This window comes from Zingiber officinale, chromosome 2A (genome assembly GCF_018446385.1).
Source record: "Zingiber officinale cultivar Zhangliang chromosome 2A, Zo_v1.1, whole genome shotgun sequence".
Classification (NCBI taxonomy): domain Eukaryota; kingdom Viridiplantae; phylum Streptophyta; class Magnoliopsida; order Zingiberales; family Zingiberaceae; genus Zingiber; species Zingiber officinale.
The window spans coordinates 15,918,075-15,934,948 of record NC_055988.1 but is presented as its reverse complement, the minus strand read 5'-3'; the positions used below and the strand labels follow the sequence as shown (position 1 = coordinate 15,934,948).

At 45.0% G+C, this 16,874-nt stretch overlaps 1 non-coding gene across 1 annotated transcript; it reads left to right on the top strand.

The window, feature by feature from the left end:
* The first annotated feature begins 364 nt into the window (after positions 1-364).
* On the top strand, positions 365-472 carry LOC122044703. The gene has a single exon (XR_006129723.1). It is a non-coding gene; the product is annotated as a small nucleolar RNA R71 (small nucleolar RNA).
* Positions 473-16,874: the final 16,402 nt, after the last annotated feature.

Sequence of the window (16,874 nt, the reverse complement as noted above, 5' to 3'; positions counted from 1 at the left end):
TCTCGATGGATGCATTGGGCTAAGATCATCATCATAGTTAGCTTGAGATACATGAACCAATTGTTGAGGAAACAATGCTAGTGGCTTATAAACCCTAGATGGAGTGGTGGGTGGGATGAGAATTTATTGTTCACTTTTGACATTTTCATTTGTTTTTATGCCTCACACTTCTTGGATTCTTAGTGAGGATGCTTTCAAATTTTCATTTGACCACTCTTAGAGGTTCAGTATCACTTGATCTATTAAGGTGCATGCTTCATCCAAACTCTTATTCATCAAAGAACCTCCAACAGATGAATCCAATAGTGACTTATCAGAGAAGAAAATCCCCATATAGAATATGTGCACTGTCAGCCATCTTTCTAAACCATGGTGGGGAAACTGTCTTAGCAAACTCTAGAATCTGTCTCATGCTTCAAATAGTAATTCTCCATCTACCTGAGTAAAATTTGTAATGCAATTCCTCATGTACAATGTTCTTGTAGTATTTTGGGAGGAAAAAAATGATTTAGAAATTGTTACTCCAATTATTCCCAACTTGTAATGCTTTGAGGAAGGAGAGAATAAAATAAAGTCTTTACTCTATTTGTGATGCTGAAAGGATATTGATCCTGTCCGAATGCTGAATCAGCGAACGCTGGGCACGGGGCGCTTTCCGACTGCTGACGTGGATCTTCGTCTGGTGGCACGAAGCTCCGGCGAACCTGCAAAGAAGTCGGGCCGGGAAGGGGTTCCCGGCGGCGACCCTCTGACGCTCAAGTCAGGCAAGCAAGCAGTGGCAAGTGGCTCTCCAAAAATCAGTATGCGTACCTCCGGTGAAGGATGGAGGCCTTTATATAGGGTAGCGGAGAAGCAAGTGCACACACACCAAGGTGTACACGTGTCCGTGGCCCATACCCCAGTAAGGGCTTGTCAGTGAGCTTACCTGACCCATACTGCTACAGTCCCAGCATGTCCTCGATGGGACAGCGGAACCCCCTGTCGCATGATTTGGAGTATAACCATATCACGAAGCATGCCAGTTGTCAGAAGATGTTCCTTGTCTGTTTCCCCGAACTCCTGCCGGGAACCCGACCGGCCCACGTCCGACTTCCGTCCGACCGACCAAATATGATGGTCCACTTGGGAAGTTTTTGGTAATGTGTTTTGTGACGACCGTTAGTAGTATGTTTCATGCCTTTGGCCGAGCGTGCCGTCCACTCAGCCTACGATCTTGTTCATTGAGCGCCGGAACCCCGACTTCCATAGGGGTGCCTTTTGCCCTCGGCTAAACACCGGGCGGCCGCCCGGTCGGTCAGCCCCCTTTCTCCGGTCGGCCTAGCTGGTCCGACCTTCTCCGATGGGCCGCCCGACTCTTTGACTTCCACGTGGCGTTGACCCCTTACAACGAGGGTCCCCTGTTCTTATCGCCGGATCACTTGCCTCCCCTTCAAGTCTAGTCGAAGGAGGCGATTAGTCCGACTGACTGGACTGCGAGTCTAGCCGGGCGGCTCATTTGTGCTAGTATCCTCCGATCGGCCTACCGCAGAGATGGCCTTGAGTGAATCAACAGTGGCCTTCATCGGATCTCCTCGTAATATGCGCCAATCTTCGACATTAAGGCTGAGCATGCGTTCATTAAATGCCTCGAATGGTCGAATGCCACGTGGCGCAATGTCATCATCGTACGGCGGCGGTGGCATGGTGCTTTGATGTGATCGAAGCGATTCGAAATGGACGGCCTGATGCATGCTTTGATTTCCGTGACCTGGATCCGACGGTGGAGACCGCCCGACCTCCACCCTATAAATCCTTCGTTTCCTTCTCTCTCGCATCTTCCTTTGCAATTTCGATCCCCCTGCCCCCAGCGCTTTGGAGCTCCGGCGATTCCGCTTCTGCTTTCCGACGACCTTCGGCGCCTTCTTTCTGCTCCTTCTCATCGTAAGGCCATCTTTCCTTGTTTCCGGTGCTTTCCTTACATTCCTTTTCCATATTTTCATCCTCGGGATATCTTTTCGTTCGCTGTCTTCCTCCTTTTGCCTTTTCGATTCCTTCCGATCGGACCATGGCTAGTTCTTCTCATCCGGAAGACTAGTCCCTTGGGCCATGGTACACCACCATGCAGTCACGCTTCGACCGGCGTGACTTTGATATCCTGACTGATAATTTTGATATTCCCGACGATTTTGAACTTCTTTTAGCCGGTCCTTCCGCTCGGCCGACCAATTTACCGCTGGTCTGCGGTTCCCTGTACATCCTTTCATCGTAGATGTTTGTAATTTTTTTGGTGTGCCGCTCGGCAGTCCAGTACCCAACACCTTTCGTCTCCTCTGCGGTGTTGTTGTTTTGTTCAAGATTCACAACATCCCCCTCCGACCGGAGGTCTTCTTCTATTTCTACTACCCTAAGCAAGCCGAGCCGGACACCTTCATGTTCCAAGCTCGACCCGGCTTAGTCTTCTTCAACAAGCTACCTACTTCCAATAAACATTGGAAGGATTATTTTTTCTACATCCGTATGCCCGATCGGGCTAACTTCCCGACCCAGTGGCAGGTCAGCCTACCCCCCACTCCCGAGTTGAAGAAGTTCAAGACCCGACCGGACTATCTCCACGCTGCAAATATACTAGTCGGTCTGCGACTTGACATCAACAAGCTTCTGCACGAAGGAGTGATGTACATCTTCGGCCTGAGTCCCATACGGACTACTCTTCCGACCGGCTTCGGTAAGAACTTTGCTTGGGCATTTGCTTTAATTGCTAACTGATTTCCTTTCTTTCCCTTGCAGTGGATATCGTTATGGATTCGGTGATGGCCGGCGTTTTGAAGAGAAAGGCGGCAGCTCTGGAAGCCCCGGCGACCAGAGAAATGGAAGCGTTGGGTATCCAGCCGGTCGGATCACACGAAGGAGAGAGCGGGACTCAAGCTGAGTCGGCCGCTCCCGCTTCCCAGCAAAACGTGGCCAGCGGAGCCACCCCTCCTGGAGAACCAACTGCCCCCGAGGAAGGTTCCGCTCGGGAGAAGGAGCAGCCTTTACAAAAGAGGCGCTGAGTGGAGACTCCCCTGCGGTCGGCAACCTCCGCGGTCCAACCATCCGAGCGGGTCACTGCAACTGCTCGGGGCAAGGCGCCAGAGACCAAAACCATTTCGTCCGACCGGACGCCTTCTGACTGGGACGAGCCAGCTGCTCCAGTGGAGGCTACTCCAATCAGCACCCTTCCGCCCACTCGCCACTCAGTCCAGCGCTTGACCATTCATTCCCAATTTTCTGCACCGGCTTCTGATCCCCTTCCAACCGCCGGTCGGACGACCCCCGGTCATGGCCGCACGATTCGGGTCACTCTTCATCTACCGACTGAAGAGCTGCTGCCAGAGGCCGACCGTCCATCTGCGCCCGAGCACACCATCACCTTGAAAGGTCCCCTAGCTGAGATGTGGGCCGATGCTCGGGCACGCACTGCGCTGATACCCCTCCGAAACTTGGCCAATAGCCACATGCGGGAGGCCACGGGGGTAAATTCGTTCTCTACGAAGTTTTGTATGCATTCTTTCCGATCGGCATTTAACAACTATAATTTTCTTTTGCCAGAGATGGGTGGAGGAAATTGCGGTTTCCAACCGCTTGGCCTTGGTGGATGAAGAGCTGCGACAACTGAAAGCAACAGTTGGTCCGTCCGGCCCTCAGGGCCCTTCATACTCTGAGCTGCAAAAGGAGCTGCAGAAAACTCAAAATCTGCTGGCGGCCGAGCAGATGAAGACAGCCGATCAGGCCCACGCCTTGGCCGAGTCCGAGCGACAAGTCAAGTCGCTCGACACAAAAATAACCCTGGCCACCACTCGGAAAAATACAGCTATCTCCGATCTGGAGAAAAAGAACGTGGAGGCTCGGGGCCTGGAGCTGAAGATAAAGGAGTTGACAGAGCAGCTCGACAGGGAGAAGGCGGGCCGCTCGGCCGACGCGGACAAGCTCCAGACTCTGAATGGGGCCCTTACTAGCTCGCAGGCGACCTTCAAAGAATATCAAGATGCCGAGCTGAGTCGAATTGCTGCCTTAAGACAGAGCTACATCCGCTCGCCTGAATTCTCGGAGAAAATATGCGAGCGGATGTACACAGCTTTCGACTTGGCTATGACCGCCACCACTACTTATCTGAAGTCTAAAGGTCTTCTTCCGGAGTCTACTACTATTCCGGCCGGCGATCAAGTGGAGCTTCTGAATAACATTCCCAGGGACCTCTATGATTATATTGAGTAGTTTTATGTAATTCGGCCACCCGCCTGGATAACATCCTTTTTGTAATTGGGTCACTCGGCTTAAAGCTTTACCTTTAATGCAATGTTTTCCTTGTATTTGCTGTCTCCTTTCATAACCAAGATGTGTGTTTATCCGCTCGCCCATAATTATTTCTCGTGCTCCCCCTTAAGGGATCTTAACAAAGTAATCGCCGTGATCTCCCCGCTCGGCGAAATATACCGTGTTCTCTGATGGTAGAGCCCGTTTACCCAATGCCAAGTACTTTTGGATACTAGGCCAATCGGAGTGTAGAGACTATCGAACGGTATCGAAGTCGCGTGTCTCGGGACATTAGATGCTTTAATCTGCTTGGATTATTTAGAGACGCCAGCTCGTCTCTCGATTTTTAACGTCGGAGCTCGACGGTCTTTCACTCGGATGATTTATAGACGCCGGCTTGTCTCTCGATTTTTAACGTCGGAGCTCGACGGTCTTCCGCTCGGATGATTTATAGACGCCGGCTTGTCTCTCGATTTTTAACGTCGGAACTCGACGGTCTTCCGCTCGGATGATTTATAGACGCCGGCTCGTCTCTCGATTTTTAACGTCGGTTATCGGCTCTTCCGCCGGATGATTTATAGACGCCGCTCGTCTCTCGATTTTTAACGTCATGGGCGGTCTTCCGCCGGATGATTTATAGACGCCGCTCGTCTCTCGATTTTAACGTCGGCTCGGCGGTCTTCCGTTCGGATGATTTATAGACGCCCGCTCGTCTCTCGATTTTTTTTATCGGCGGTCTTCCGCCGGATGATTTATAGACGCCGGCTCGTCTCGATTTTTAATGTCGGAGCTCGGCGGTCTTCCCTCGGATGATTTATAGACGCCGCTCGTCTCTCGATTTTAACGTCGAGCTCGACGGTCTTCCGCTCGGATGATTTATAGACGCCGGTTCGTCTCTCGATTTTTAACGTCGAACTCGACGGTCTTCCGTTCGGATGATTTATAGACGCCGGCTCGTCTCGATTTTTAACGCCGGAGCTCGGCGGTCTTCCTTCGGATGATTTATAGACGCCGCTCGTCTCGATTTTTAACGTGGGCAGTCTTCCGCCGGATGATTTATAGACGCCGCTCTCGATTTTTAACGTCGGAGCTCGACGGTCTTCCGCTTGGATGACTTATAGACGCCGGCTCGTCTCTCGATTTTTAACATCGGAGCTCGACGGTCTTCCGCTCGGATGATTTATAGACGCCGGCTCGTCTCTCGATTTTTAACGTCGAAGCTCGACAGTCTTCCGCTCGGATGATTTATAGACGCCGGCTCGTCTCTCGATTTTTAACGTCGAAGCTCGACGGTCTTTTTAAGGCTAACTTTAATACTGCTGCTCGGCAAACCCATTGTCCATCCTTTGAATTAATTTTGCTGCCTGCATTACAAGAACATGGGCGACTAGAATATACACAAAAGTGAGTTACATCAGTGCACCTTTCACCCAACTCTATAAGGCTGGAGATGATTTGCACTCCATGGCCGATCGAGTTGCCGTCCGTCTTCATCCTCCAAATAGTAAGTGTCCGAGCGGAGCTTTTCGATGATTTTGAAAGGACCCGCCCACGGTGCCTCTAGCTTGCCGACGTCGCCGACCGGCTTGACTTTCTTCCAGACGAGATCGCCGACCTGGAATGATCTGGGGATTACGCGGCGGTTGTAGTTTTGCTTCATCCGCTGCTGGTATGCCATCAGCCGAACGGACGCCTTGGCTCTTTCTTCTTCGACCAAATCCAGCTCCATGTTCCTTCGCTCGGCGTTGTTTTCATCGTAATTTTGGATCCGAGCGGACTCGACGCTGACTTCAACAGGAATGACCGCTTCGCCTCCATACACCAAGTGGAAAGGCGTGACGCCCGTCCCTTCCTTTGGAGTCGTTCGGATGACCCATAAGACGCCCGGCACTTCATCTACCCAACTTCCTCCCAAGTGATCGAGCCGAGCGCGCAGAATGCGAAGAATTTCCCGATTGGCTACCTCGGCTTGACCGTTACTTTGGGGATAGGCCACGGACGTGAAGTGTTGCTCGATGCCATAGCTTTGGCACCAGTCTTCGAGCAACTTTCCTGTGAATTGCCGTCCATTATCGGAGATAAGTCGACGGGGGATGCCGAACCGACAGATGATGTTTTGCCAAATAAATTTCTTGACCATCTGCTCGGTGATCTTGGCTAGCGGCTCGGCCTCCACCCACTTGGAAAAATAGTCAACCGCCACTAATAGAAATTTCCGCTGTCCGGTCGCCATAGGAAACGGACCCACAATATCCATTCCCCATTGGTCGAACGGGCAAGACACAGTGGCGGCCTTCATTTCCTCTGCCGGTCGGTGGTAGAAGTTATGGTACTTCTGGCACGAAAGGCACGTCGACACGGTCCGAGCGGCGTCCGCTTGTAAAGTCGGCCAAAAGTATCTAGCTAGCAGGATCTTCTTAGCTAGTGATCGTCCGCCCGGATGCCCTCCGCACGATCCTTGATGTACTTCTTGGAGGATGTAAGCCGAGTCCTCCAAGCTCATGCATTTCAACAGCGGGCGTGAGAAAGCCTTTTTGTAAAGCTGATCGCCGATGAGGGTGAACCGACCGGCTCTCCTCCTTAGCAACTGGGCTTTATTCTCGTTGGATGGTGTGGCGCCCGAGCGGAGGAACTCTATGATGGGTGTCCGCCAGTCGCTTGGAAACGTGAGGCCTTCCATCCGGTCGACGTGCGCAACCAACAGTACTTTTTCAATTGGCTGCTGAATGGCGACTGGCGTTATTGAGCTTGCGAGTTTGGCTAACTCATCGGCTGCTTGATTTTCTACTCTGGGTATCTTCTGGACAATAACTTCTCTAAAATTGGCTTTAAGTTTCTCAAACGCTTCAGCATAGAGCTTGAGCCGGGCGCTGTTAATTTCAAAAGTGCCAGAAAGCTACTGCGCGGCCAACTGCGAATCCGAATAAAGTATTACCCGACCGGCGCCTACATGCCGGGCGGCCTGTAAGCCGGCTATAAGGGCCTCATACTCTGCTTCATTGTTGGTAGCTTTATAATCCAGCCGGACGGATAAGTGCATCTTTTCTTCTCGAGGGGAGAGCAATAATATTCCAATCCCGCTTCCGAGCCGAGTGGAGGATCCGTCCACAAATATTTTCCACATGGCCTCTAACTCTGAATTCTGCACCTCAGTCACAAAATCTACCAAGGACTGCGCTTTGATTGCCAAGCGGGGCTGATACTGGATGTCAAATTCGCTCAACTCCGTCGTCCATTTGATGAGCCGCCCGGACGCTTCTGGATTCAATAATACACGCCCTAGCGGGCTATTGGTTTTGACAATGATGGTATGCGCCAGGAAGTATGGGCGAAGGCGCCGAGCGGCGAGGACCAGAGCAAAAGCCAGCTTTTCAAGTCCGGTGTAGCGAGATTCAGCATCTTTTAAAATGTGACTAAGGAAATACACGGGCTCCTCTCCGCTCGCCTTCACTAACGCCGAGCCGATTGCTTGCTCGGTTAAAGACAAGTAAATACAAAGTGGCTCACCCACAGCCGGCTTGGCCAATACCGGGAGAGAATTCAGATATGCCTTCAAGTCTTCGAACGCCCGATCGCATTCTTCATCCCAGTGAAACCTTGTGGCCTTGCGCAAGATTTTGAAAAAAGGGAGGCTCCGGTCGACAGTTTTGGAGATGAATCGGGACAGGGCGGTTATCCGACCGGTCAAACGTTGCACTTCCCTTGTATTTCTTGGAGGCGGCATGTCTTGTAGAGCTTTCACCTTGCTGGAATTTGCTTCGATCCCCTGCTCGGTCACTATGTATCCCAGAAAACGCCCTCCTTTTGCTCCGAACAGGCACTTCTGGGGATTTAGCTTGACTCCATATTTGTGCAGCGTTCGGAAGGTTTCCTCCATGTCTTTGAAGAGATCTGCCGCTCGGACGATTTTGATGAGAATGTCGTCCACATACACTTCCAGATTTCGCCCGACCTGTTCTCTGAATACTTTATTCATCAAGCGCTGATAGGTGGCTCCCGCATTCTTCAATCCGAACGGCATCACATTATAGCAATATGTGCCGTCGGCCGTCACGAAGCTGACTTTTTCTTGATCTTCACGGGCGAGCGGCACTTGATGATAGCCTTGGTAAGCATCGAGCATACATATTAATTCGCAGCCGGCCATAGAGTCCACCAGCTGATTTATCCGGGGCAGAGGATAAAAGTCTTTCGGGCAAGCTTTATTGAGATCCCGAAAATCTATGCATACTCTGTAACGCCCGCCCTCCCTGCTACCCTAAGGGACGGGGCTACGATACTCTACGTATAAATTTTTCTTTTTAAAACAGCGGAAGACTTAAAATAATTTTCATAGTTTTAATAAAACTTTTCTTTTAAATTTCTTTTGAACTATACTATCACATGGCATCAAAATCATAACATCAAATCTAGTGGAATCATAATGTCAAGCCACACATGTTTAGGTATCACAAGTCATAAAATACCAATGCATAGTTCTTTAAAAAACTTTAAGCAGGTTCTTATTTATTTGGTTGCCTAGCCACTGCCATACACATCTTCATTGCCCCTCCTGCTACTCCTCTAACTCATCCAGCTTTTTCCTTTATCTGTGCTACAAGGAAAGTAAGCTATGAGCACTCATGGCTCAGTAAGTTCCTTTCCTACTCACTAAAACCAACAATCAGCACATAATCAAGAATGCATCAACAAGTCATAATCTCAACTAATCATGGCATAACATAGCATTCTATTCAAGCATATCATGCATCATAATATAATCACAACTAGTCATAGCATATCAAGCATCACCATGGCCGAAACATATACATAGTGCATTGCATAAAACATAACTAGACATGGCATAACAAACAAGTATTATGGTATATCAAAGCATGGCCGAAACATGTATATCAAAGCATCATTCCATGGCCGAAACATGTACATCAAGGCATCATCATATCTATGGCCGAAATCTATATATCAAGCATCAACAATTCCATGGCCGAACATGTCTATAAGGTATAGCATGAACATAACATAATCATACCTTATCATGGCATATCATAATCAAGAGCATAACATGAAACATAGCATAATCATAAGGTGTATGCAATATGATTTTGGAAAACATGTATCCGAAAAACATGTGTATGTCTCATGATCTTTAAAACCATTTTCTTTTACATATATACTTGAAAATAATCTCAACATAAGGGGGATCCCGGCTATGTACCACTTACATATTGCGCGCAACCTTGTAGGTCCAAGGTAGCAAGTCTTGAACCCTACGAGGCAAACATACTAGGCCCTTAGTCCTAGGGGCACTTAGGAGCCCATCCCTAACGAGGTCCTTAGTCCCCGGGGCGCTTATGGAGCCCACCCTTGGTACAAGCCACTCACAAATAAAGTAAAGTACATGTCATACATATCATGTATCATAAAAGCATGCATCACTTAGGCACACATCATAAAAGTATGCATCACTTAGGCATACATCATATCATAAAGGTATGCATCACTTAGGCATACATCATATCATAAAGGTATGCATCACTTAGGCATACATCATGTCATAAAAGTATGCATCACTTAAGCATACATCATATCATAAAGGTATGCATCACTTAGGCATAGATCATAAAAACATGCATATCTTAAGCATAAAGCATATCATCAAGCATGCATATTTTATCCACATAGCTTATCATAAAAGCATGCATATTTTATCCACATAGCTTATCATAAAAGCATGCATATTTTAAGCACTCAACATAGCATTAAAGCATGCATAATTTAACCACATATCATAACATAAGCATGCATATTTTTAGCACAAAGCACATCATATCATAAAAGCATGCATATCATATCATAAGTCATAAATCACAAGCATACATATTAAGCATAAGGGTGTATCTTGTGATTATCCTATCATAGGAAACATGATATCATATTTATCTTGGTTTTAAGCTTCCTAAACCCTTATGGCCGAAACCCTTTAGGGCTCAATTTAGGTTAAACACAACATCCAAGCATGTGGCACCTAAATTATCATCATAACATTTTCATAGGAAGCATTATAAACATGATTAACTTAGTTTCTAAGTTCCTCAAGTCCCTAATTTCATATGGCCGAAACCTTAAGGTGTAAAACAAGGTTCCATATGACATAAAAGCATGGACAACTTTAAATCATATTTATAACATTTTTACCAAGGAACAAGGTAAACACATTTGACACATTTGAATTAGTTCCTAAGTTCTTCAAGCCCTTAACATATGTCCTGGCTGAAATTTAACAAGTTCTCATTAGGGCTTCAAACAAGCATACAAGCATGTGAACTTGGACTAACATTATGTATAAATTCATACAAGGCATCATACAATAGTTATGGCCGAAACATACCCTAGCATCATTTTAGGTCATAAAACAACATATAGCAATTGAACCTTGGCTTTCTACTTATCATATTTCATGTAGAGTGACATGAGCATATTTAATTTAAGTCCTAGGGTTTCTAGGGCATCTATTCCTTCATGACCGAAGCATTCAAGGGTTCATTTAGGTCATGGAAAAATTATACAAGCATGTGAAACAATCAACACATTATCCTATTTTCATAATAAGTACTTTTAACACATTTGGTTTCATTTCTAAGGCCTCTAGGTCTTTTAAACCCTACTTGGCCGAAACTCACAAAATATGAACTTGTTTCAAATAGCCTAAAAGCATGAGAATTTATACAAGTTTCATAGCATGTATAAGGACAAGCATAATGAGTATACATATGAATTGTGTCTTAGGCTTTCTAGGTTTCTTTTCCTCTTTTTCTCTTATTTTTTTTTTTTCTCGTGGCCAAAACCTACCATTCCTTAGCTAGGTTTTTAAGTGGCCTAAAGCATGAAAAACCTAAGTAAGTTTCATGGCAAAAGTTACTAAGAAACATGTATACAAATTGGTTCATGAATAAGCTAGGACCCCTTGTGGTCATACATGTTATATGTCATGCAACTAATTTTTCTACACCCTAATTAAGCATGAGGGCATTAACCAACTTTCATATCTAAATAGTACAGAGGTCTTGAGCATATTAAAATTTTGTTTAAGCTTTTCTAAGCCATCCATCTCATCATGGCCGAAAAACCCTAAGAAGGAGTTCATGAAATCCTAGCAATATTCAAGCATACAAATCCTTTAAGATCTTTGTATTCTATCACATGAGCATGGTTATTTAAATTTCAAGGTCTTCCTAACCCTAAACCCTTTCTTGACCGAATCATATGAGTGGGTTTTCTCTTAGTTTCAAATATCTTCTAAGGAAGGAAAACTAATACATGATCCTTAATATTTCATAGGGAGAACCTTGTACTAGTTGGGTAAAACAATAGATTTTCCCTAGCCTCTTAAGAATATTTTTGGCCGAAATTCTAGGGTTCAGTACTCCTCTGATCAAGCATCATATAGGTATAAAAGTATGAAGAAGAACCCCTTTACATAGCATAGAAAAATCCATCATGTAGTGAAGACTAGTTTAAACACCATTAGATTTTGAAAGCTCTTCTTGGCCGAATTTTCTCAAACTTGTTTCTAGGTTTTAAAATCTTCTTAAAATCCAAAAAGCACATAAAAGCCTTGTACCACAGGTGAGGGGAAAGCTTACATCCTTTTCGCTTGTGGATCTAAGGTATGGTGAAGAAGAAGTAGCCTCTTCTTCTAGTTCCTTTCCCTTGATTCCCTTGCTAAGTCCTCCTTGTATCTTAGGTTTTCTTAGGAGAAAACCTTGGCTTGGGGCCGAAAATGGAGGAGAGGGGAACTGAGGTTTCGGTGAGGGAGAGGAGAGAATGAGAAAAATGAGAGAAAATAGAATTTTCCCTTTACATATTCTCTTTTATGTTAAGAGGGAAGAGGTAGCAAACTTAGTTTTTGCTTTCCTTCTCCCTTAGCCTTTTTTTATATTTTATTTTTATTTTTATTTATTTATTTATCCTCATCATTCATGGTGAAATAAGGGGGAATGAATCCCCTTAATTCCTCTTTAAACATTTCGGCAAAATCAAAGAGGAAGAGGGAGAGGAAGGGAGGAAGGCAAGTTGCCTTTCTCTTGCTCTTTTCTTGTTTCCTTTTGGCTAGCTTTTACTCTCATCTTTATCATAAGTTTCCCTCCTTTGCTATCAACATATTATTCCTATCCCAACTGGTTATTACCCATTAATTCTATGAAATATAATATAAGAGGTTCAAGGTTCAATCCTTGACCTCTCCCTATTTTTATTTCTTTTTATTTCCTTTTTGGTTCAACTCATTTCCTATTATTTTCTAAAGTTAAATCCCACATTCATATATTTATCTTACAAGCTTAGTGGGTATTACAGTACCCCGTACCTCATAAAAAGTTCGTCCTCGAACTTTAAAATAGTTGCTTCAGGTGACACTGAACTTTCGGCTGAGTGCATCAGCCACTTTGTTCTCCTTTCCTGGGTGATAAAGGATCTCGCAGTAATAATCTTTAACCAATTCGAGCCATTGGCGTTGCCTCATATTCAGGTCTTTCTGCATGAAGAAATATTTCAGACTCTGATGGTCAGTATAAATCTTACACTGAGCTCCATATAGATAATGTCTCCATATTTTTAGAGCGAAGACCACGGCTGCTAGTTCTAAGTCGTGAATAGGATAATTCTTCTCATGTTCTTTAAGTTGTCTAGAAGCGTAGGCAATGACTTTGCCATCTTGCATGAGTACAGCTCCAAGTCCTGTGATGGAAGCATCGCTGTACATATCGAAGTCTTTGTTGGTTTCCGGAAGAGTAAGAATCGGAGCACTGGTCAGTCTCCTTTTTAATTCCACGAAACTCTTCTCGCAAGCTTCTGTCCATTCATACTTTATATTTTTCTTGGTGAGGGCTGTCATAGGGGCTGCGATTTTAGAAAAATTCTCTACAAATTTCCTGTAATAACCTGCTAGTCCGAGAAAACTCCTGACTTCGCTGGCATTCTTTGGTCGGTTCCAGTTATTTACAGCTTCAATTTTACTTGGATCCACCATAATTCCATCTTTGGAGATGACATGACCTAGAAATATTACCCGGTCAAGCCAAAACTCGCATTTGGAGAATTTTGCATATAGTTGTTTCTCTTGAAGGATCTGTAGTACAGTATTCAGGTGTTCAGCATGTTCTTCTGGGGTCCTTGAGTAGATAAGTATATCATCAATGAAGACAATCACAAATTTATCAAGATATGCCGTAAATACTCGATTCATCAGATCCATAAATACTGCAGGAGCGTTGGTTACTCCGAAAGGCATAACTATGAACTCATAATGTCCATACCGAGTTCGAAATGCTGTTTTCGGTATATCATCTGGTTTCACCTTCACTTGATGATAACCGGATCGTAGATCTATTTTTGAGAAAACGGTCGCACCCTTCAATTGATCGAACAGATCATCGATCCGTGGGAGTGGGTACCGATTCTTGATCGTTACATTATTCAGCGCTCGGTAGTCTATACACATTCGCATAGACCCATCCTTCTTCTTTACGAATAGCACTGGAGCTCCCCATGGAGAGTGACTAGGACGAATAAGTCCCTTGTCGAGTAATTCGGATAACTGTTCCTTTAGTCGGAGCCATACGATAAGGTGCTTTTGAAATCGGCTGAGTACCAGGTATCAATTCGATTCCGAATTCTATCTCTCTGTCAGGGGCCAACCCTGGTAGTTCATCTGGAAATACTTTTGGATAGTTGCATACTACTCTGACATCTTCTAACTTTGGATCTTTGATTTGATTGGTATCAACCACTTGTGCTAGAAACCCCATACATCCTTTATCTAACATCTTTTGTGCTTTAATAGATGACAATAACTTCTCCGTTCCTTTTGATTCTCCGTGAAATTCAAACTCTGGTTCATTTTCGGGTCGGAAAATCACTTTTCTTTTGCGGTACTCGATTGATGCGCCGTACTTACTAAGGAAATCCATGCCCAAAATTATGTCATAATCCTGCATATCAAGTACTATCAGATTGCAGTAGAGTTCTCTGTTTGCGATCCGAATAAGTACTGCTTGCAACATATAGTCCAATGGCATAATCTCCCCGGATGGTAAGGTTGTTAAGAACGTGTCCTCTAGAGTTCGAAGTGGTATATCTAGTTTCTTCATAAAAGGCGTTGAGACGAACGAGTGTGTTGCCCCGGTATCAAATAATACTACAGCATACTGATTGTAAATAAGTAGCTGACCTGTGACAATAGTAGAGGCATTCGCCACGTCTTCCTTGGTAAGTGAGTAGACTCTGGCATTGGTCATAGTGGGAGGGGCCTCCAATCTTCCTTGGCTGATTGAAGTCCCTTCTATGGCAGCTTGCATCTGGTGAAGCTGTGCGGGGGCACTCCTGTTCTGGAAGTTCTGCGAAGGTAGTGCCTGAGACTGAGTAGGGCAATTTCTCACCAAATGACCTTCCCCTCCGCAGTTGTAGCATTTTTTGGTGCTCAGAAGACATACTCCAGAATGCATCTTCCCACATGTGGCACACTGAGGGTACTTGGTCTGTTTATTGGCTGGACCAGCTTTTGTTTTATTCCACTATTTCCTCTTTCCACCTGAGTTTCCTTTCCAGTCAGTTCTAGTACTGTGCGATTTTTGTCCTCCCGTCAGTGCTTGATTCTTGCCCTTATTCATTGCTTCCTGATAGTGCTCGGTAATCAGGGCGCTGCTGACCAGCTCTTCTGCAGTCTGCGGTCTATTAACTCCGCCGGCTACGTTCAGAGCTATCTCGGGTCGGAGCATCTTTAACATCAACCGGACCCTTTCTTTTTCAGTACGGACCAGTTCTGAGCACAATCGAGCTAAGCGGTTGAACCTCTTGACAGCTTCATTGACTGACAGATCACCTTGCCGGAACTCAGTGAACTCGTCATAGTGCTTGTTGGTCACTTGCATATGGAAAAATTCCTCTAAGAACTCTGTCTCAAAATATGTCCACTGCATTTGGTTTACTTGCCTTTTCGCCTTTACTCTGTCCCACCACATCCGGGCATCTCCGGTAAGACAGAACGACGCGCATTTGACCTTCTCGTGTTCAGGCCAATCCAGTAGTTCCATTATGTTCTCCACGGTTTTGAGCCAGGCTTGCGCATTCCATGGTTCACAGTTTCCCGAGAATGCTTCCGGCTTAAGCCTTTGCCACTGAAGTAGATAGGCCTCTTGTCGGACCATCGGAGTAGGGGCTGCCGGGGGCACTGGTGCGGCTGTAGGTACCACAGGTAGTGGATTCACCGGTGGGGTAACTGGGTTGCCTTGCTGACCCATTAAGGTAGTGATCAGCTGTTGTTGTTCTGCGATCTGATGCTGGAGGTCTGCGACTACCTGCGTCAGATCTGGTGGAGTCACTGTTCCTCCGGTTCGGGCATTGCGTGTCCTAACCATGTTTATCTAAAAGAAATAGACTAGTGTAAGTGGTTATCGATTTTAGCCAATCTAACGTACTGGTTTGTTTCTATCTATTTGTTATGGTATTATCCCTAACCTACCAATATGTAATCCTAAACTAATTTATAACTAAAAGCATAGAATAAAACATCAAACATAAGTAAGTAAAACATGAACTAAAACATAAACAACATAAGGAAAAATAAGGAATATAATGACAAACAATGTAACATAAGGAAATAAAGCATAAGCAATGTAGTAAAGAAAATAAAGCATGGGCAATATAACATGAAACTAAACATACGCATGTAACAAGAAAATTAAACATAAGCATATAACAAGTAAATTAAGCATAAACATTCTTACTTGGAGCGGCAGGTAAGAGGCTTGATGTGTGTGTAGTGAGCTGGCAATAAACTTGGCTCTGATACCAACCTGTAACGTCCGCCCTCCCTGCTACCCTAAGGGACGGGGCTACGATACTCTACGTATAAATTTTTCTTTTTAAAACAGCGGAAGACTTAAAATAATTTTCATAGTTTTAATAAAACTTTTCTTTTAAATTTCTTTTGAACTATACTATCACATGGCATCAAAATCATAACATCAAATCTAGTGGAATCATAATGTCAAGCCACACATGTTTAGGTATCACAAGTCATAAAATACCAATGCATAGTTCTTTAAAAAACTTTAAGCAGGTTCTTATTTATTTGGTTGCCTAGCCACTGCCACACACATCTTCATTGCCCCTCCTGCTGCTCCTCTAACTCATCCAGCTTTTTCCTTTATCTGTGGTACAAGGAAAGTAAGCTATGAGCACTCATGGCTCAGTAAGTTCCTTTCCTACTCACTAAAATCAACAATCAGCACATAATCAAGAATGCATCAACAAGTCATAATCTCAACTAATCATGGCATAACATAGCATTCTATTCAAGCATATCATGCATCATAATATAATCACAACTAGTCATAGCATATCAAGCATCACCATGGCCGAAACATATACATAGTGCATTGCATAAAACATAGCTAGACATGGCATAACAAACAAGTATTATGGTATATCAAAGCATGGCCGAAACATGTATATCAAAGCATCATTCCATGGCCGAAACATGTACATCAAGGCATCATCATATCTATGGCCGAAATCTATATATCAAGCATCAACAATTCCAT